This window comes from Neolamprologus brichardi, chromosome 5 (genome assembly GCF_056152115.1).
Source record: "Neolamprologus brichardi isolate AB-2024 chromosome 5, ASM5615211v1, whole genome shotgun sequence".
NCBI lineage: Eukaryota > Metazoa > Chordata > Actinopteri > Cichliformes > Cichlidae > Neolamprologus > Neolamprologus brichardi.
The window spans coordinates 21,594,909-21,609,873 of NC_142108.1; positions in this window are offsets into that span (position 1 = coordinate 21,594,909).

Here is a 14,965-nt window from a genome sequence, read left to right on the forward strand (position 1 = left end):
TACCTGTTTGCCTAACTGTTTATGGTTTAGTGTTTGTGGTAAGGACATTCAGCTTTCCTTACTGATAACAGATGGGACACAGAAGGGCTGTATAATGGTGATAAAATGTGACCAGGTGATTGACTCTGGATCAGCCTGTGTTTACATTGATTAAAACCATTTCCATCACTATGAAGACACAACCACACACACACTCGCACACTGTGTTTTTGTATACTTGTGAGGACACACACTGTCCTTCATGACTCCCGATTTCTCTTAATCTAACCTTTACTGTGACCAAACAACTGATCCCAGCTTCAAATCAGTCCCTAAGCCAAACCCGAGTGTGTTTGCTTTCTATCTATAAAGACTGTGTGAAGGAACTCTGAGTTCCTCTTGCATTTTTTCTTACATGACAGTGTGAAAGTATAGCCTTTACTGTGAAACTCATTCATTTTGGGCTCTAAACCAGCTAAGCTGTCCTGAATCCACCCTTTTCCTGACTGTTTGGATCAAGTCATTGCGGTGCTGAAAGATGACCTGCTACACCAGTCTTGACCACACACACAGACACACTCAAACACAGTTTTCCTGCCAAACTTGGGTCAGCTTGGCCAGGGGACAGCATACTGGCCCTTTCAGGGTGCCCTCACCATGGAAACTATTTGTGTCATGTTGCCGCCACACCATGTGACAAATGACCGTGTGCAGACATTAAACAGACCGGCACTCACTGCTGACCGTGATCCTTTACAAACAGTCGTTTGTTAATGTAGTTACGAGCAGAGTTAAGTATTTAAGTATTTATTTGTGTAGCAATCATATAAAATATGGCTTCATAAGAGAAGTTCAATCAATGTGAAAAATTGTTGATTATTAATAATTAATGACTTTATAGTGACTACATCGTCATCTCACTAAATGCTGGTATACTGTTAATAAATGATTGAGTAGAAAGCAGTAAAACAACGGACCAATGGGAGAATATTTAACAGCAAAGAAGAGCTTGAGGTTCAGATAAATGTTGTGTTTTTGGTATTGAAATAAACTTTTAAAATGCTTTTTAGTTTTCTAAAATTATTTTAAAAATCACTTTTTACCACTAGAGGTCCTCAGTGGGTCAGTTTGGGCTGACTTCATAACAAACTCTTGTGCTGCTCTTCCATTTATTCTTCCAATCCCTTCCACTCTGATCCGTTGACTAAAGACAAAACCCCTGATCTGTCCAGTAAACACACGTCATCGTGTTCCTAACGGCCTGCCAAGTTTCACCTCCCTCTGTTTGCTTTCATTGATCTGACGCGGGTATTCCTTTTTTTCCCCCTTTCCTTCCAGGACCTCAGGCTGAATGCATGTACACTGCTCCCTTACAGCTGCTGACTGGATTTGAAACCAGAACAAACTTCATGACCACCTGCTTTTCCTTATTAAGTTTAGTTAGATAAAACCAACGGGCAACAAAAGAGAGAGCCACTACACCTAAACTAATTCAGAATAATGAGGGCTCTGTCTCACAGAGCCAACTCTCTGATGGGATGGAGGAAAGGAAGGGGAAAGAAAATCTAATAAAGAATTTACTTTTCTTATGAGATGTGTTCAAACCCACAAAACAAATATCAGTTATTTAAGATAATTTCCAAACAATTTATCCGGCTGCTTGAAAAAGCTCTAAATCCACAAAAGAGATCATGTTTTTTTTAAATTATGAAACTATCTTTGTTGATTAGCTTTAATGGATGGATGTTCCTGATGACGAGTTTGTGTACTTTCGTGATCCCAGGAGCTCTGCTGTCTAGGGCAGGTGGCCCCTGGTAGGGTCTCTCAAGCCAAAGAGATCAGAGCGGGTTATCTACTAATCGAAAAGTTGTTGGTTCGATCCCTGTCTGCTCCAGTCTGCATGCCAAACATCCTTGAGCAAGGTACTAAGTTGCTCTCAGATGCATCCATTGTAGTGTGAATGTGTGTGAATGTTAGACAGAAAGCACTTAAGCGTAGAAAAAGTGTCTTTGTGAATGAAGCATGTTGTATAACGTGCTTTGAAGTCTCAGGTAGACAAAATAAGTGCTATATAAAAATAAGTCCAGTCTAGTCATCTCACCTGCAAGTATCTCTTGGCCAGATCTTGGTACATGGTCCTATGTGGACGCACCATCTGCATTAGGTGCCATACAGAACTGGTACAATGTGGACCCGGCTGATGAAATTGGATCCTTGAACATTGTCGTTTGGTAGGGGGCTTGGAGTAGAACTATTACTCCACCATACTGAAAAGAGCCAGCTGGGGTGGTTTGAGTGTCTGAAAAAGTTCCATCGTGGGGACCTCTTAGGTGAGGTGTTCCATGTATGTCCGATTAGAAGGAGACTTGCCGGAGAGGTTATGTCTCTGACAGGGAATTCTGGGCATCTCTGCCACCTGCATGACCTCGACCGAGACAAGCTGCAGGAGATAGATGAATGGATGCTGTTAATTTTTTAATTAAAGAGACTTCATCCTTGAGCAAACAATCTATATCGACCTGGTAAAAGCCTACACACGGCTCACACAATGTGACATGGGTAGCAAACAGTCATTGGGCAACCTCTTAACCCAAAAACAGTTACGCTGATGATGATGATGGTGACATGATGATGATTAGGAGGGCGATATTTGATATGTGGTTTTACAACTTCAGGATATTTATAAATAGGAACATCTATATTAACAAGTAACGGTAACATAGAAGGCAACTTAACTGACCTAATTCTAAAATAAACCACCTGCAGCTTGAAGAGCCGTCACAAACACATCTTTAAAAATAGATCACACATCAAGTGGCACAACTGCCACCCGGAGTTTGAATGCAGCCAAATTCAAATAATTGAGAGATTATTACTTATTATCTGAAACTAAACCTTTGTTGTCATATCTGTCTTTATGTACCAGCATCAGGGCAAATTTCACTTGGGTTTTGCTCATATCTTGTCTATAAAAAGAAATAAAATAATACATTTAGTTCAAGACTGTTTTTGACCCAGTGAAATTGTCCTCTGTAGTTGGAGTCCACTGTGTCTGTGCACCCAGCTGGATCCCAGCAGGTGGATAATCAGCACTTGCCACAATCACTTATGGGGTGAGGCTGAATTCTAGCACAGCACAGCGCAGCCACAGGCACAATCTGATGTTACTGCTGGTGTCGCTCCTAAAGCATCGTAATCCGTCTGAACCATCACTAGTTTGTGATGGTGTAGTTTTAAAAAAGGCTCCACATGGCAAAAGAAAAGGTTTGCCTCCAGAAAGCAAAACCAGGATGGCTTTTCTTTGATGGTTACTGCTATAAGAGAGGCTGTGAACTTCTTATAAACCTAAATAGCCTGTGATCAAAAATAAGTCCACTAAATCTAAAAAAAAAAATGCTTTTGATTTCAGGAAATGTTAAAGGTCAAAGTCATGTGCTTGGCCTTTCAGCCCCATTATCCCATCTTTGAATGGACTTTGTCACGGTGCAGGTCTGCTGCTACAAAGCTATGCAATGATGGTCCTGGAGTTATAGGAGCAACACCACACACACACAAACACACAGAGGAGCCATAAGTGAATCACACTGCATACATAAGTTGCACGTTAAGCTGAGGGTTTTCACTATGAGGTGTGGACCTGACTTTGAAACAGAGGACAATACACACTCATATAGTAGGGACTGAAGTATGATCTACTTTATCTTCCTTTTTGACTCTAATGGGGACCATAATTCACCAAGTGAATAACATGTTTCATCAAATAAAACGAGCAACTGAGAGCATAAAGTCATCGGGAGAGTGTTTGATGAGGTCATAGATTCAATGATCTGACAGCCGTTTTCCCACAAATTTCTATATAGTCAGACGTCTTAAAACCGCTCTCTGATAGGCATGAGAAAGAATGCAGATTTAATGGCTTCGCTACATCCATCCTTTGTATACAGTCTTTCTTCACCCTATACTACAAGTCTGATAAATTTGCAAACCATATCCACCATCGGCTAGCGCGCACCAGAACTAGAGTTATATTTTTTGTATTTTCTTATTAGCTTTTACATTTATTCTCTTTAATTTCAGATAGTTTCTAGAGTGGGCTGATGAAACTGTTTAGTTTTACTTGAATTATTATAATATGCAGGGTGCTTTTGAGGGGTAGATTTAAGAAGTTCAGCAGGTTTTAAGACGGCAGTTCACTCCATCCAGTCTCAGTGAATAAATTGTCGATTTCCACTTTTTATTTTCAACTAACTAAAATATGCAGCAAAAGGTGTATTGAACTTAACTCAGATACATAGGCAGATGCACATGAACTCTGCCAACTGCTGTTTTAAGAAGGAGCATTGAGTTTTAATCTCCCACTCAGACTTCTTGTGTGGACTCGTCCATCTGTTAAACTGCTGCTCCTGCTGCTGCTGGTTTCAGCCTGCTGGCCTCCAGCCTGTGGCCTGTTTACAGAGCAGGTTGTGTTCAGAGATGCGTTGCCGGGGAAACCACCCTGCTGAACTTTTGTTCCCGTGTCCGCTGACTGTGGCGGCGGCAGCAGTAGTAGTCATGTGGAGAGAAAAGCCCGCGAAAAAGTCAGCAGCCAATTGGAAAGAGAGGGAGGAGGGGCTGAGCTAGCCGAAGGGAAACAGAAGCAGCTGGGAGAGAAAGTGAGAGTGTGTGTGGGTGGTCACGCTGCAAAAAGTTGAGTTACAGTGCTGACGCGCTGTGTGGGGACACTTTTACACACATGATGAACAGCAATCACAAATGACCGATGACTCGGATTAGTACATGATCATATAAACTGTGTATGCATGAATGAAAGTTATTACCACTTATATCCAACTGAGGGTCAAAGAAGCTGGCCCTATTCATGTTGACCCTACTTAAATGCTAAATACTTAAATAGTACTACACTAGACTAGTACTTAAATAGTGGTTCTCTACACTAACTGAGCACTTAAAGTGCTTTATTTATTTTTTAAAAAGGGATTCCCCCACCCCAGTCACATTCACATATTTCTTTATTCTGTGCCTTAAGTGGACTGATGAATGCTTGGGAAGCAATCTGGGGTTCAGTAACTTGCCTCGAGGACCTTACATATGGACTGGAGGAGTTGGGAATCAAAACACTGACCTACCAATTAGTATACAGCTAGTTGTTTACTAAACTAGCTGTGCCTACCACCTGAAATACAATTTGCGACCAAGTTTACAATGGAAATAAACCACAACAAAGTTAATGCATCTTTTTCAAATTATTACCCACTTTTATATTAATCAGTCTGAGCAGTGAGGTAAAATGAAAGCTGTCAGTTGTCCTTTTGAGATATTCATAAAATATTTTTCTTAGTGTAAAAAGAAAGCAAAAATAAGCCTCATTCTCCAGTTCAGCATCACCTTCATCGCACAGCACAAGTTATCTATTTGCAAGCGCTTACAGATTGAAACTGTTAGATTCACTCAGATAAAAACAGTCTGGAAAGTTTTAAAGCATTAAAATGAGGATGCAGCTGCATGTTATTTAAATTTGTTGACGGAGCAAAACTAGCAGCATCCTGTGGTGCAAATCCTCGCAGTGATGGGAAAACATTTAAGAAGCATCCAAACTGATACAATGTTTGACGTACTTTTAAAGGCATCTTATTAGAAAATTCATGCTTTTTATAATCTTCCTTTTTAAATGAGGTTCCAATGAGGTCTTTGTTAATATTTGTGCAGCATGCTCGTCGCTTTTTACAGTGTAGATTTTCATTTTACATTTTCCCGCCACTGAGAAGCTTCTGGAGCCCTTTGAAGAACGCATTCCTCCGAGGGAGAGAGCGAGAGGGAGGGAGAGGGTGTGTGTCTTTCATTCACAAATGTGAACATGTTCGTGGGATGAACAGGAGCCGTTTCTCTGTGTGTGTTCGTTTTGCCCTTAAGAAAAAAAATGCTGGTTGAGTTTCGCCTGAAAGTGAAGCTGCAGGGGAGGAACATGCTTTACGTGTGTGATGTGTGTGCAGCTGTACGTCTGCCTTTGTGAGAACTCGGTTCACTTTTAGACCTCAGGAATGAGGAAAGCGGAGCTAATTTTCTGACAGAGCGCTGGGGTCAGGTTAGGCGTATGTGAGGGTAAGGTTTCGGTTGAGGCATTCAGTTGTGTTAGAATAGGGGATCCATTATGTGCCTCTGTGTCCTCACAGCTATAGAAAGGCATGTGTGCATGCGGCGTTCATGTGATGTGAACGTGATAGTCAGGAAGTGAAGGTGTGACAGCAGCAGCAGAGTTTTATCAGAAATACACACACACACACACACACACACACACACACACACACACACACACACACACACACACATGCAGGATAATGTTTAAAAGGACAAATCAGCTGACACACTGAAGTCACCTCATTACTGAATAGGGCTGCATATAAAGGATATAAAGAATATAAAGAAGTGTTGTTAAAAGCTGGCAGGAATAACTCACAGATATGTTCAGATAACACTTTATTAGTGATAACACCATAACCACGGCAGAGCTGTGCTGTCACTGAATTTGAGTGCAAGAGTCATGTAACATCTCGTGCCAGTGTGCCACATCCAGAGCTGATTTAAGACAGTGTATGTGACTTCAGAAACTGTTAATGGAGTTTCAGAACATATATTACATAGATTACTGTGCAAAGGTCCCGAACCACCACTCATTTTGTTATGCGTTGCTAGGGAAATTGAAAATAGGTGAAATGCAGTAAATAAGGCAAAAACAGAGTTTTTGAAAATCAGTATTTGGTATGGCCACCTTTATTCTTTGACACATCCTGAACTCTCTTCCTCAAGCTGTCAGGTCATGTGAGGACTGGACTCCCTGCTGGACTCCCACCCTCAAGTGGTCACTAAAAGAACTGCAGATAAAAGTTATAGATACAATAGTTCATTAAAAAAAATCAAATTTTATGATTTTTCAATGATTTAAAATTGATTTTAGACACGACAAAAAGAGAAACAGACACCATGCAGCATGAGTCACTTGGACACAAGCAAGTTTCTGCTGTGTAAACTACTGTTTCTAATGTCTTACAATATCTGAAACATCTGCTGTGTTACTGTACTTATGCACTTGGGCCCTGATACAAAGACACAACAAAAATGTAAGTGAATTGTTAAATAATCCTCAATAAGACTTAAAGCTAACTGAATAACTTTTGTGGCACAGAAGCAAGAACCAGCACAGCTGTGTTTGTGTGTCCTTGCAACACTGTATCACATGCTGAATCTCTGGTGTGTTCTTAGCAGCACGTGGGCACATGTGGCTCACATGTTCATGTTCACATACTTTCACCTCAGTCACTTTCACTCTCACACACACACCTACACACACACACACACACACACACACACACACACGCACACTTCAAAGTAAAGACGCTGACAGAAAGATATATCCTTTAATTTTTCCCTCTTCCACTGATTTAAAATGCATTTATGTTGCATCATGTTGCTTCACATTTTAGTACCTTGCTTGCTGAACCTGGTTGACATCATTGTCTCACTCAGTCTGTCATTGTTTGAGCAGCTGGTGGAGAAATGTTCAAAGGTTTCATTCACCAGAACTTTCTAGGAAAACTCGATGTAACGTGTGAAGTCCAGATCAGCTGAACAGAAGCTGTAGCCTGACCCTCCACAGACCTCACAAACACAGAGCCGACTTTAAAAGTTTAAATAATGGTTAACTACTGAGGAGTTACACACTCTTCTGTGTCACGAAGGTTGAGACTTTGAAGCTTTCACATGTCCATCTCTTGCCAGTTTCCTAACTGGTCTCTATATCTATTTTTTATTTTTACTAAGTGGTACATAAATTTTATTTCTACACTTTTGAATTCAGAATTTTTCACTTCTTTTCAGCTCGTGATGGGCTTTGACCTGTTAAGTTCACTTTAAAGTGCAATGGCAATCATGCGTGCTGATGCTGAAACAAGATCTTGTACTGACACTTCGGCTGAAAAACTATTCCCTGAAGTTGTGTTTTTTGGAACATGGCAGTTTTCTTGATCCTGCTTGTACAGGATTTCTCAATATTCCCGACCCCACTGGAAAACATTCTTACTGTTCACGCCAAAACCGTAGACTGCAGTGGAATTTATGTCTTCTTCCATCCCACGGTGAAAACATGCTATATCACTGTGAAGCACTGACAATACTAACTCCAGTGAGAACACAACACAGAATATCTGTCCCTGGATCCATGCATATATATGTATAACCTCTCTTTGTGAGTACAATCATTAACATAATACATTTTCCAGCCTTTTAACCCAACAACTAAGAGGTAACCATCCCATTTCAGAGACCCACTTTTTCCCCACTTGTTGGTTCATTGTATTCACTCACTGGTTAGATTAAGGGACTGGGTTAAAAGACAGCCCTTCACAACAATAACTCGTTTTGTTGACAGATGGTAAGTGGTAAATTAAGAGTGGATCTCCGTTGATCCTGTAAAGCAACATGCGTCACAGCACAGACTAAAGGACACCGTGTCCATAATTTACAAACTGGTATTAACTGACATCCTGGATATGAGAACAAGCTGCGCAGGAAGGTTGGTACTACAGTGTTTGCCATCTAAATCATAGAAGGAAATGTAAACATACACACACACACAACACACCCAGCTGAATTTCTCATCAGGGCAATACACTGCTGACATGTGCCAAGTTTGTGTATGCAAAATTAGAAAGATGCACACGCACATGCTCATATATTAAATATTTGCATATTACACACACACACACACACACACACACACACACACACACACACACACACACACACACACACACACACACACGCACGCACACACGGACGGTTCAGGTTTGGCCCATTAAAGACAAATATGGCTGTTAACATTTCAGGGCAGCAAATTAAGTGAAATGACATTTAATTAATATTTAATGATTGCAACACTAATTTTATTTTTACAACAAGCACTGTAATAACTTTCTGCTGTATTTGTCACACTATGAGAGATGGCCATAAGAAAATATTGGTCTCAGTTTGTGATTACGTACAATGTCATTATGTAGAATGGTGGGATGATGTGCAAGCAGAGACATTAGCCCGCGTTATCGATCAGCGTCTCTGTCACCGTTTGGAAAGTCAGCAAAATGACGAGCAACTGTTGGTCACAGAGTTGAGAACTTTCATTACAAACCTACAATCTACAACTTCTTGTCACCAGGTGCATCTTTTCAGGCGTGTTTCCTCCATTTGGCTCATTCAAATGGAGTTTATGCATTTCAGGGAGGTGGAGTGATTTCTAGAACCCATTTCTCGCCCTGATGATGCTGTTATCAAGCCGTTTAGTCTGAATCTTAAATTTAAGTTTCGTTCCTCTAGTTTTCATGTTTTATTTTTTAACATTTTTCCTTTTTTATGCTGATTCTAAAAAAAAACACATGGACTTCCTTGGAAACTCATAAAAACTGCTAAAATATTGAAAGCAAGGCACCACATTGTGAGGCCACAGTTTGCCTCCATGTTTAAAATTTTGGTGATATGTAAGATTTATTGTCATATTCATACAGACATATTTGTACTCGTAGTTTCATTACATCTGTGGCAAAGTTGTAGACGTGGTTCAAAAAGTTACTTTCTTTAAGGGGTAAATAACTAAACTAAATTGCTTTTTGTTAAAGTTTTGTTAAAGTAATGCACAATGTGTACACAATGGAAATATATAGAATTTTACCAGAATTAAATTAAGTGCAAGAAAGGAAAAAAACAGACAGTTTCTGCATTATGACACCTCTGTCTGTGGTTGTAACTGTTTCTGTGGCAGGATGCCATGGTATGTTTCCGGGAGTAGTGCTATGGGTTCAAACCCCTGATTGAGTCAGATAATTTGGGCTCTCCTCCCTCAGCAACAACCAACCATCTGCGCTGAAGCAACACAGGCTCCAGTCAACAAATGCTCACACTCGGTAACATAATCAGTTGGGCAACCTGTACATTTTCTGCAGCCAGCTTTGCATCTGTTTTAAAACTCACTTTCAGGTTGTGGTTGGAAAAAAGAATGACTCTACTAAAGTTAGGTAACAGCTTGAGGTTTGGAAAGTAAGCTACACATTTCAGGATGTTGTATCATGAAAATTCATTTTTCAGTGATTTTAGGACTCAACATATTCTGAATATTTAAGTTTGAGCTTCAAGTCCCCCTCCATGCTTTTTCTGCTTTTCTTTATATACTGATTAAAATTTCACATAATGTGTCAAACACCCCAAATTACTCTAAATGTTGATTTTTTTTCTGCTTTTAGCTTTCTATGATGTCATTGAGAGCACATGCCCCCTGTATGGCTGTCTCTGGCAAGGTGGCTCCATCTGCAAGCTCAAAAGCCCCGCCCACCTGCTGTTCATTTTTATTTGTGGAGGATTAGCCAATCAGAAGAGACCTTAAAGGGAAGGTGGGATTAACCAGGGAGTAGCTAAAGCACACAGTATAAAATATTAAGAATAAAAGTCAAAGCTTCTGAGTTTGAAAAATGAAGCTGACCCATGAGCTAAACCTGCATTCTTAGTAATGGCCATTAGTGGGCGATAGCCATGATTGCAAAAAGGCTTATTGTTCTAAAGAAGTCTATAGGAAAACGTTCCTCAGTAATCACTTTCCGGCATAATAAGTTTTACTCATATTGGGGCATCGTGTTAATTTCTGTCATTCTGAATGTCAGAGTGAAGAATTATGGATGTGCTCGCCTAATGACTTGTGATTGACAAGTCTCACCTTGAGGCTTCATATATGGACTAAACAGTGGGTGACACCACAGTAGCTTTAACATTACAAACCACATCATCCTTTTTAGTGTGTATGCTAAAGCAGCTTGTTTTAGACAGAAGATGAACCTATTGCCTGCTCCAAGGTTAAGAATCAGAAAATTATGGAGGAATCACTCAAACCTCTTCAAGTAAATTCCAGTAAATTTACTGTAAAATTGTGGCTGAAAGAGCCTGTTAACACCCAAACCAGGAAACATTAGCCTGTCACGTTTTTCTGCGCAGTGGAGGTTCAGCTGTTGGTGGCCAGCATCTCTCTCTACTCATCATCATTGTAAACATGTGGGTAAGTGTACTTTCCATTTTTCCTTTGCTTACTGTATCTGTAATGTGAATTAACATGGCATTTGTTGAGTGCTCTGTTTGCATCAGCTCATGATTGAGCAGCTAAGCCACAATCAATTGAAAGTGTGCATATCTGAAGTATAAAAAACATTTTTTACTAACAAGTTAAACTTTATTTTTGGAACAATGTCAAATATTGCTCAAATCTGTTTTTTCCACCCTAATTGTCCCTTTCGTATATAAATAAGAGGATTTGAAACAACAACCTGGATTCCTTTCTAGATGAAGATGCTGAGTTTCCAGACTTGCTTATTGAAGAACTTTGTCAGCAAGATTGCTCCTTTTGGGATAGTCTATCATGAGCTATCAGCTATCACGAGACGACTGTCAAGCAGCATCACGACAGAACTGCATCAAACTGTCTGTCATTGTTACGTCCCCCTGCAGCCCCTAATCATCTCAATGTGTTCAGCTGGTGCTAATTGGCCACAACTAGCCAGGTGTGGATAAAAGCATACCTGAGGCTTCCCAGGGAGCTCACTTGTCTTTGCTTTGGTGGCACCAGCCATTTTAGCCAACCTGATATTCCATTTTAAGATCAAACCTCTGTTCACCTACACTCTGGTATTCGTCTCCTTTTTTATGTTGCGGCTTTTGAGCCGGGTCGTAACAGTCATTGCTGTCAGGAGCAGGAGCCACGGTACTTTAGAAAATACTGTTAGAAATCATCTTCTAGGATCTGTTTTTTCTAATGAAGCAACTTAAATAAAACAAAATGATGCCTTCAAATACTTTCAAGAAACCTGTGGGCTCATGATGATCCTGTCCTGAGCTGACATGGACAAATTAGGTCAGGGTCAAGCTCAATTTGCACCCTTTGTTTTAATAAATAAAAGCTCTCAGTCACACACAAACACAAAGCTGCATGCAGTGCAAAAATGTAAATGCTAACTTCTTTGACTACATGCTTTCTTAGCACATGATAGAATCTTAACACACACGGTCACCACTATGACCTTTTCCAGGTACACTGTGTACATGCACGCCTAGTAACACATTAACTCAGAGTGTTGCTTGTGCAGCTCCAGAGCGCTGATGTGGACACACCAGCTGACAGAGTGACTGTTGAAAAAAGACAGCACTACAAGCACAGCGCGTCTAAGCTGAGGGTGCAGCTAGAGTAACAGAGACACTGAAATAGTATCCACTCCCAGGTAGAGATGACCTGTCACACGGTGCAAGAAGCAAGTCCAGTATCTGGCTGAAAGCAACCAAAGTCATCCAGAGTGAATGACAAAGCAAAACCTCGCAAGGACCTGTTTTTAATGTTGCATGAGAAAAATGGTTTCTCTGAGTGGCAATTTTTTTTTATTAAATTCTTTGGTAGCACTTATAATAATGTCACATTATTAAGCATTATTAGGGTATTAGCAAGTGCTTATATAGCATTACTCCTCCTTAGTATACCATTTATAAATATCGATATATTATTATGACTATGATTATGATTATAATTAGTACTAGCAGTGCTCTAGTAGCAGTGATAGCTGTACATGGTGTAACAGTAACAGATTTATAAATGTATAAATGTATTTCTAAATGACACACTAAGAAGGAGTAATGATATATAAATGATGAATTAAGCACTTGCTAATACCGTACTAAAGCTTGATAGTGTGACTTTATTATAAACCGCTACAAAATCTTCTCATTAGACACTTGAGAGGGGGGCATTGTCTGGTGGGGTTCATTCATGTGAAGATAAGAACTTTTGCTGTAGATGTTCTCTCCAAACAGCAACAACCAGTAACTACTGAAGAAGAAGGAAAACAAAAGCTATCAATACTTTACTAAGTTTTCTGGTTCAGATTCCACATTTACAGTGTTGGGGAGTAACGGAATACATGTACCGCCGTTACGTATTTAAAATACAAAATATGAGTAACTGTATTCCGTTACAGTTACCGTTTAAAAAGGTGGTATTTAGAATACAGTTACTTTGTTGAAATAAATGGATTACACGGCGGTACTTCCCTGTTTCATATTGTGGCGGGTCAGGCCTGTTTGGGTTTTGTTTGACAGCTACGTTCTGTTGTCCCAGGTGGCAGCGTTACGGTTGCCATGGTTACAGGGTGACGCTCTCTCTCTGCGTGTTTCCTGGGTGAGAAAGGCCTTTTTGTTGTTGTTGTGCTAAGCTAATAGGGAGAATGCTACCGGTATAGCTCTAAAGAATGTAGCATCATAGGCAGTGTAGTCCGTGCTGCAGGGAGAATGGACTGCCATACACGTTATGTGTCTGTGAGCGAGCGAGGGAGAAAAAGGAAAAGTACGAGCTGTCATCGAGCAAAAACGGGAGCTGAAAGCATGTAAATATAATAATAACCACTGCAGCCAAGAAGAGTGCTACTACTACTAACTACTGAAGAAGAAGGAAAACAAAAGCTATCAATACTTTACTAAGTTTTCTGGTTCAGATTCCACATTTATAGCTTTAATATTAATGTTTTAACTGATGCTAACAAGTTTGGTAAGCTTATCCATGGTGGCCAAAACCATTCCTTGTACCAAGCTGCAAAAACCTGTATTTTTGGAGCCAGTTTTGGCACTTCCTCACAGGTTTCTTCTTCTTCTTCTTCTAGCTGCATAGGTTTTTGCTTGGCCCCAGCATACAGTTTTTAACATTTTATTATATTTTTTAACAGTTTGGCTGTTTACGAGGGTATTCATATAACAACATCACTCTGGACATTATGTACACTACCATGTGAGCAGCACAATATAAACAGTACTACTCAACTGAAAACATAGAAACTAAAAACAAAAACAGTGAGAGATAGGGGTCAGGGAAACAGTACACAGATGGTTTATAACGCAACAAAGTAACAGAAAGCGACGAGTCTTTGTCTTATGCTATAGAAACTTTTATGTTACCCTCAGTAAGTGGTGGCACATGGCTCCCCGTCATTGACCCTGCTGGAGGTTTCTTCCTATTAAAAGGGAGTTTTTCCTTACCACTGTCACCAAAGTGCTTTATGAAATGGGTTTATTTCTTTGTTGGGTTTTTTTTATCTGTATTATTGTATGGTCTTGACAATATAAAGCACCTTGAGGTGACTGCTGTTGTGTTTTGGCGCCAAGAGTGAATAGTTTCTCTATGGGACCTGGACCTTTAATAAGAATATACCAGTCAGATATTTGGACTAATATTGGTCTGATCAGTGAGTCCATGTGTTCAGTTCATTTGTCGGTTTGTTGTTTTGTGTTTACTTCAACAGCAGCAGTGCAGAGGTTTCTAGCATGGATGAGGCTACCAACAAAGAGTGAGTCACGTGGAGGTATTTTCCCTTCTTGTCTTTGTGTGGTTGCAGTATCTTTGACTTAATCATAAACTGTGGTCGAGTCAGTTAATGTGACTGAAAAGCTGAGAAGACGAAGCTTTCTATTTTGTTCACTCCAGTTTTTTTCATTTTTATCTGTGACACTTGTTGAAAAACTCTCATTGCACTTAAAGAGATATAATGAATTCTCATGAAGTTGATAAAAACTTCACGATGAAACTAGCTTCCAGTCAACACTCTCACACTGAGCTGACAGATGACTTGTGCAAATATATGTAACGCAGGTGTATTTGTTTTCTGTTTTTATATCTTGGGCCTGACGTCATTTCCACTTTGGGTTTAAGTTGATATTAATGTTGCCTCACATATAAAAATAAAGTGCAATTTTTTTCTTCTGAGTAAATACAAAAATATATTAATTTAGTAAACAAACAAATAAAAGGATTGGTGCATATCTAGTCTTCAGTGTCGGTGGGTGATGATGATAAGGGGAAGTTTGCCCTTCTTAATGAGCAGTGGAGATACTGCCCTTCTTTCTTATCCAGTGAGATGGTACTGAGGGA